The sequence below is a fragment of the Balaenoptera musculus genome, chromosome 10, assembly GCF_009873245.2.
Source record: "Balaenoptera musculus isolate JJ_BM4_2016_0621 chromosome 10, mBalMus1.pri.v3, whole genome shotgun sequence".
Classification (NCBI taxonomy): Eukaryota; Metazoa; Chordata; class Mammalia; order Artiodactyla; family Balaenopteridae; genus Balaenoptera; species Balaenoptera musculus.
The window spans coordinates 29,147,514-29,156,282 of NC_045794.1; positions in this window are offsets into that span (position 1 = coordinate 29,147,514).

The following is an 8,769-nucleotide window of genomic DNA, read 5'->3' on the forward strand; positions in this document are numbered from 1 at the left end:
ACTGTAGGATAAAAATACCATCAGGGTTGGTTACAAAATGTATTGCCATTTTGTCTAACACAATGTGTTAGATACCTTTTAAAGTATCCAGGAAAGGAGTTGTATCTCCTCAATTAAGTGGTGAACAACACAGAATATGGCAACAATACTTGATCAGTGATAATTAATTCCATTCACTATAAAAGTATCCAACATGTTTTCAGCCAAAGGAAAGAAACAAAATAGCATGAATGTCAGTCTCAACTAAAAATGTATTTTACAAATATGGGACCTTAGATTACAATATTTGGCAAATAAAACTAAAAAAAGAGAAGTTTTAAACAATTTTATCTGTGTAAAGTCGTTTGTACTTTAGAGAACTACTTCTTTAAAGGAGTTTGCTTATCTGATAAGTTTGCCAAAGTTCTAGTTAAAAATGTGCATTTCACATTCACTTCCAGTGACATCAAGAGATCCCAATATTCCCTTCTTTTTCTTTTCCTTTCAGTACTCAATGACAGTCATTTTTGAGGTCAGTACTTTCCATTCCAGATAAGCCAGAGAAAGAAAATTGTTAAGTAAGAGCAGTCTCTGAATGGAAGCTTTGTTTATAAACAGAAAAGAAAGAACCTCAATAAGAATATTTTATATGGTAAGTGGCTGACCTCAAAGTCTTTCCATGAATCTGATTTAGAGTATATCCAACTTCTCTGCCAATGGCACATCAGCAATACAAAGGAAGGCATACATAAATGAAGACAATGGAGAAGTTATTACTGTGTGAAACACTGAAATGGGGGTGAGGGATGGTGCTTATTCAAAGGCCAATACATCCTAACAAGAAAAAAACAGGTTACCTGTGATTCAAGTTGTGATTCCTTTCTCCATGTACAAAAGATTGACTAGCTATAGTAAATTTTTTTTTAACATTTTCCTCCAAAGGAAATGACTTTTTTATTGCCTGTCTAATTATTCTTTCAGTGCTTGTATATCCAGAGTATAATGACGCATTTTCAGTTACTAACTGTGAACCCTGACATGTCTAGTCATACTAATACCTAACTCAGAGGGTTTTGAGATTTAAATGAGTTTTATTACATGAAAGAGATTTATACCTAATAAGTGTTCCATCAGTTTTAGCCATCATAATAACAATTGTGATTGCTGAGCTAAATTCACTTAATAGATGATATAGTAGATTGTTTATTTCACATTTCACAATTGTTAGGTATATGGAAATTTGTATATATATAGTTATTATTTAAGTAGGGCCATGTTTTACATGATTAAGAAAGCAAATTATGACTTCTTTGTTAAAATAAATAATTCCTTGCTAATTTTAAGATATTGTAAATTGGAAAAATATTGCCGTAAATGAAGATTAACATAAAGGGGTTATGCGAGTTGTTAAGAAATAACATTAAAGCTCCAACAGTTCATCTTGGTGAGATAAATCAAGTTCACAAGAGGAAACATATAAATATTAATAAAATAATAAAAGCTTGAACATTCTGTTATTCTCTGATTTTTTTTTTTTTTCTATTCTAAAACCTGTTACTGTAGTCAAATATTCCCAAACTTCTGAGTGTCAGTGAATTTTCTCAAGAACTGTGAAAAAGGAAGATGTGGACAATACCATTGGTCATTTCCTAGACCTTGCACTTACCTGGGGATGACAATCAGTGTAAAGATTTGGGTCAAATAACAAACATATTCAGTCTAAGATCTTTGTTGTTAAAGCCAGTCTGGAAGATAGTGGAGCCTTTTGAAACCACACTCCTTCTTGGATGGGAACTGAACCCAGCCAAAACTCAGATTGGGACTTGAACCTACAATCCCTGACTTAGGAGGGGACTCAAACCTACTGTCTTTTAACTAAAACCTCTCACCTGGTATCAGGACTTACTGAAGCTCAGGTTCTTCTGTCTCATTGCAGAGAAAATTCGGTGTGAGACAAAGTGGCAGGCAAAGAGTGAGTTTATTATCATAGGATACTTGTGGGAAATACAAGCAGGCCAGCAAGAGAGCACAGCCCCAAGAACAGAGAGAGTTACACTTTTATAATCAAAGAAAAAGTGGGCAGGGGAGAAGACCACCTTCTTCCTCTTTTTTGGGTAGACATCAAGGCTTCCATCATTAGTTCCTCCTTTGACCTTAATGGTCTAACCAGGACTGTCATGGCGCTATTTAAATCATATGTATATTGCAGAAGTGTGGTAACATATACTAAAATATGTTAATTCATCTCAGGTTTCGGTAATGTCCCCTTTCGCCTAGTTCCTTTCCCTTTTCACCTATATTCCTGTCTTGGCTACATGCAGAAATTCTACTCTTCAAGGAATATTAACTCTCTGAATTCATGTAACAAGATTCAGACCCCATATCTATTGTCTTGTGTTTTAATTATTAGGACTAGTGGCTTGAGTGTGCCTGGAACTTGAATGCACCTGATCTTTCTTCAAGGTAATGTAGGTTGTTGCTAGGTTACTAGATTATTTTCTTGAGTGGTCATTAGCTTACAATAGTCTCCCAAACTCCCTTAAAATTCCTTTCTGTCTTTAATCCCCTAGTGGGATTTCTAAACTATTTAATTATCCTAGTCTATCCCTATCAGTTTGACAGACCTAACAGTCACATATGGCCAACTCCCTACCTCGATGTACAATAACCATCTTAAACTTACTATGTCCAAGTCTTGACTCTGCAACTTTCTTACATCTGAAACCTCCTCCTGTTTCTCAATTCAGTAACATTTTTCCAATTTCAGACCCCAAACTTTTTTTTTTTGGCTAATATCTTCTCCCATTTATTACCTGGACTTATTTATTTTTCTTTTCTTCCAGTTTTACTGAGATATAATTTATTTACAGCACTGTATATGTTTAAGGTGTATAACATAATGATATGACTTACAAACATCATGAAATGAATATCGCAATAAGTTTAGTGAATTTCCATTAACCCATATAGGCACAAAATTAAAGAAATAGAAAATATATTTTTTCCTTGTGATGAGAACTCTTAGGATTTACTCTTTTAACACGTTTCATACATAATGACAGTGTTAAATATGTTTATCATGTTGTACAATACATACCTGGTACTTATTTATCTTGTAACTAGGAGTTTGTACCTTTTAACTGCCTTCATCCAATTTCGTTTCCCCCCACCTCCCGCATTTGGTAACCACAAATCTGATCTCTTTTTCTGTGAGTTTACTTGTTTGTTTTTGAAGTATAATTGACCGACAACACTGTATTACTTTCTCTTCTACAAAATAGTGATTCGACATTTCTATACGCTTCAAAATGATCTCCATGATAAGTCCAGTCATGATATGTTACCATGATATTACATAGTTATTAACTATCTTCCCCTCCTGTACACTTCATACCCTGACTCATTTATTTTGCAACTGGAAGTTTATACCCCTTAATCTCCATCACCTATTTTTTTTCCTCCACTAAACCCCTTCCCCTCAGGCAACCATCAGTTTATTCTCTGTATCTATAACTATTTCTGTCTTGTTGTTTGTTCATTTGTTTTCTTTTTTAGATTGCACATATATGTGAGGTCATAAAATATTTGTCTTGGGCTTCCCTGGTGGTGCAGTGGTTGAGAGTCTGCCTGCCAATGCAGGGGACACGGGTTCGAGCCCTGGTCTGGGAAGATCCCACATGCCGCGGAGCAACTAGGCCCGTGAGCCACAGCTGCTGAGCCTGCGCGTCTGGAGCCTGTGCTCCACAACGGGAGAGGCCGCGATAGTGAGAGGACCGCGCACCGCGATGAAGAGTGGCCCCCGCTTGCCACAACTGGAGAAAGCCCTCGCACAGAAACGAAGACCCAACACACCCAAAAATAAATAAATAAATTTATAAAAAAAAAAAAAAAATTTGTCTTTCTCTGAATTATTTCACTTAGCACAATAGCCACTAGGTCCATCAAGGTGTTGCAAAAGGCAAGATTTTATTCTTTTTTATGGTTGAGTAATATTGTCAAATTAGTTTTTTGTTTTCTTTGTATAAATACCCAGGAATGAAATTGCTGGACCTAATGGTAGTTCTATTTTTAAGTTTTGTGGAACCTCCATACTGTCTTCCATAGTGGCTTCACCAATTTACATTCCCTCCAACACTGCACAAGGGTTCCCTTTTCTCCACATCCTTACCAACACTTGTTCTTTGTTGTCTTTTTGATTATAGTCATTCTGACAGGTATGAGGTGATATATCATTGTGGTTTTGATTTACATTTCTCTGATGATGATATTGAACATCTTTTCATGTGCCTGTTGAAAGTGATTTTGAACGTCTTTTCATGTGCCTGTTAGCCATCTGTATGTCTTCTTTGGAAAAACGTCTCTTCAGATCCTCTGCCTATTTTTTAATTTGGTTGTTTGTGGTGTTTTTTTTTTTTTTTTCTTTTCTGATGTTGAATTGTATGAGTTATTTGTATATTTTGGGTATTAAACCCTTATCAAAAATATCATTTGCAAATATCTTCTCCCATTCAGTAGACAGCCTTTCAGTTTGGTTGATAGTTTTCTTCACTGTGCAAAACCATTTTAGGTTGATGTATCCCATTTGTTTAGTTTTGCTTTTGATTCTCTTTCCTGAAGAGCTATATCCAAATATATATATATATATATATATATCACAAGGACTGATGTAAAAGCATATACTGCCTATGTTTTCTTCTATAGGTTTTATGGTCTCAGGTCCTACATTTAGATCTTTTATCAATTTTGAATTTGTTTTTGTTCATAGTGTGAAAGAGTAGTCCAGTTTGATTCTTTTGCATGTAGCTGTCCAGTTTTCCCAACACCATTTATTGAAGAGGCTGTCTTTTCCCCATTGCATTCTTGTCTCCTGTGTCATAGATTAATTGCCCACATAAGTGTGGGTTCATACCTGGGATCTCTATTCTGTACCATTGAAATATATGTCTTTTTTTGTGCCAGTACCATACTGTTTTGATTACTATAGCTTTGTAGTCTAGTTTGAAATCGGGAAGTGTGATACCTCCAGTAGTGTTCTTCTTTCCCAAGATTACTTTGGTTATTTGGAGTCTTTTGTGATTCTATATAAATTATAAAATAATTTATTCTATTTCTGTGACATACACCATTGGTATTTTTTTGATGGAGATTGCATTGAATCTATAGATTGTTTTGAGTTGTATGGCCATTTTAACATATTAATCTTTCCAATCCATGAGCACATTATATTTTTCCATCTGTCTGTGTCATCTTCAATTTCTTTCATCAGTGTCATACTTTTCCAAGTGAGATATTTTACCTCCTTAGAGAGACTTATTCCTGATATTTTACTCTTTTTGATGTAATTGTAAATGGGATCTTTTACTTAATTTCTTTTTGTGATAGATCATGTTAGTGTATAGACATGCAACAGATTTCTGTATATTAAGTTGGTACCCTACAATGTTACCAAATTCATTGATGAGTTCTAGTAGTCTTTTGGTAGCATCGCTAAGATTTTCTATTTACAAAATCATGTCATCTGCAAACAATGACAGTTTTAATTCTTCTTTTCCAGTTTAGATTCCTTTTATGTCTTTTTCTTGTCTTATTGTTGTGGTTAGAACTTCAAATACTATGTTGAATGAAAATGACATCCTTGTCCTATTCCTGAACTTAGAGGAAATTCTTTCAGCTTTTCACCATTGAGTATATTAGCTGTGTGCTTGTCATATATAGTTGTTATTATGCTGAGATATGTTCCCTATATAAACATTTTGTGGAAATATTTTATCATAAATGGAGGTTGAAATTTGTCAAAAGCATTTTCTGCATCTATTGAGATGATCATATGATTTTTATTCTTCAATTTGTTAATGCAGTGTATCACATTGATTGATTTGCAGATATTGAAAAAACCTTGCATCCCTGGGATAAATCCCACTTCATCATGGTGTATGGTTATTTCAAAGTATTGTTGAGTTCAGTTTGCTAATATTTTGTTGAGGATTTTGGCATCTATGTTCATTAGTGATAATTGTCTGTAATTTTATTTTTTTGTGTGTGATATATTTGTCTTGTTTTGCTATCATGATGATGCTTGCCTTATACATTGATTTTAGAAGCATTCTTTACTCTGCAACCTTTTGGGATTGTTTAAGAAGGATAGGTGATAACTTCTCTAAATGTTTGATAGAACTCACCTGTGAAGTCCTCTGGTCTTGGACTTCTGTGTGTTGGGAGTTTTTAAATTACTGATTCAATTTCATTATTGGTAATTTGTCTGTTCATATTTTCTATTTCTTCCTGGCTCAGTATTGGGAGGTTGTCCAACTCTAGGAATTTGTGCATTTCTTCTAGGATGTACATTTTATTGGCATATAATTTTTCATAATAATCTTTTGTGATCCTTTATATTTCTGTGGTGTTGGTTGTAACTTCTCCATTTTCATTTCTGATTTTATTGATTTCAGTGCTCTCTCTCTTTTTCTTGCTAAAGATTTATCAATTTTGTTTATCTTTTCAAAGAACCCACTCAGTTTTAATGATCTTTTATACATTTTTTAGTCTCTATTTCATTTATTTCTACTCTAATCTTTATGATTTCTTTCCTTCTGCTAACTTTCGGTTTTGTTTGTTCTTCTTTTTCCTTTTGGTGTAAGGTTAGCTTGTTTATTTGAGATTTCTCTTGTTTCCCAAGGTGGGCTTGTATTGCTATAACTTCCCTCCTAGAACTGCTTTTGTTGTGTCCCATAGATTTTCAATCATACTGAGTTCATTTTCAATTGTCTCCAGGTAATTTTTTATTTCTTCAAGGATTCATTGGTTGTTTAGTAGCACATTGTTTAGCCTCCATGTGTTTGTGATTTTCACAGTTTTTTTTTTCTTCTAGTTGATTTCTAGTCTCAGCATTGTGGTCAGAAAAGATGCTTCATATTATTTCAATTTTCTTAAACTTACTGAAACTTGTGACCTAGCATGTAATCTATCTGAGAGAATGTACATGTTCACTTGAAAAGAATGTGTATTCTGCTGATTATAAATGGACTCTTCTATATGTACCTATTAAGTTCATGTGGTCTAATGTGTCATTTTAGGTCAGTGATTCTTTATTGATTTTCTCTCTTGATGACCTGTTCATTGACACATGTGTGATGTTAAAGTCCCCTACTATTATTGTGTTAGTGTCAATTTTCCCCTTTTATGTTTGTTAATATTTGCTTTTTGTATTTAGGGACTCCTGTGTTGGGTGCATGGATAGTTACAGTTATTATATATTCTTCTTGGACGGATCTGTTGATCATTATGTAATGTCCTTCTTTGTGTCTTGCTACAGTCTTTGTTTTAAAGTCTATTTTGTTTGATATAAGTATTTCTACATTAGCTTTCTTTTCATTTACATTTGCATGGAATACCTTTTTCCATCACTCCACTTTGAGTCTATGTGTCTTTAGAGCTGAAGTGAATGTATTGTAGGCAGCATACATATGGGTCTGGTTTTGTATCAATTCAGCCACTCTGGTTGGCAGGGCTTGGCCCCAGTGTGTCCTGGGGTATTTCCAGTTCACTGGTTTCTCTGGCTGTAGGGTCCTCCATGTCTCAGAGCTGGTGTGGGTGGTGCCATTTCCTGACATGGCTGGCTGCAGGATCTAGGGTGTCCCAAAGATGGTGTGAGCCTACTAGTGGTTGTGGTCAGGGTCGAGGCGGTTTATCTGGCTAGTACCAGCTCACTCATAGGAAGAGCCTGGTCCCTGAGTCTTGATTACAGTGTCTGTGTGTCCCAAAGCTGGTGTCATCCTGCTGGTGGGTGGGGGTCAGATCCAGGGATGGATGGCTGAGGGACCCAAGGTGTCCTACAGCTGGTGCTGGCTTGCTGGTGTGTGGGCTGGATCCTGACACAGTAGGCTTTGGGTGGCTATAGAGGTTCTGGGGTTGGTGTTTTTTTGCTAGTGGGTGGGGACGGGGCCATAGCTGCAGGACCCTGGAGGTCCTGGAGTTGGTGTTTGTCTGATGGTGGGTGGACACGGCCCATGAGATCTTGGGGCTGGTTACTGCCCACTGGTGGATAAGGCTGGTCCCAGGGCTAGTGCTGGCTCACTGGGAGGTGAAGCCAGTTCCTGAAGTCTCTGGCTGCAGGGTCCTGGGTGTCCTGGATTTTTGTCTGCCCAGTGGTGAGCAGGGCCAAGTCTCAAGGTCTGGTTCTGGGGCTCTGGGGTCCCAGGGCTAGTGCCAATGTCTACCTATTGCCAAGACCTAAATGTCTATTTAGGTCTTCTGCCCATTTTTGGATTGGGTTGTTTGTTTATTGGTGGGGGGGTTGGGTCCTGGGCCCTCTTGTGGATGGGGTCCATCCTCGGGCAACTGGGGGCTCAGGATGACTTAGGAAAACCATCCTGCTGGTGGGTGGGGCTGTATCCCCACCTGTCTAGTTGCTTGGCCTGAGGCGCCCCAGTACTGGTGTCTATAGGCTGATGGGCAAGGCTATGTGCCAGTACTAATAAGCTAAAAGGAAGATTCCAAAATTGCGTTTGCCAGCACCAGTGTCCTTGTGGTATAAGGAGTTCCCCAAAATGGCTGCTGCCAGTGTCTATGTCCCCAGAGTGAGCTCCAGTTACCTCCTGCCTCTCCAGAGGCTCTCTAAGATCAGCAGGTGGGTCTGACCCAAGCTTCTTTCAAATCACTGCTTCTGCCCTGCATTCTGGAGTGTGTGAGCACCATTTAAGAGGGAGTCTCTGTTTCTCACAGCCCTCTTACTCTCCCAAAACTAAGCCCCACTGGCCTTCAAAACGAAATGATCTTTCCTTTGCAAGACTA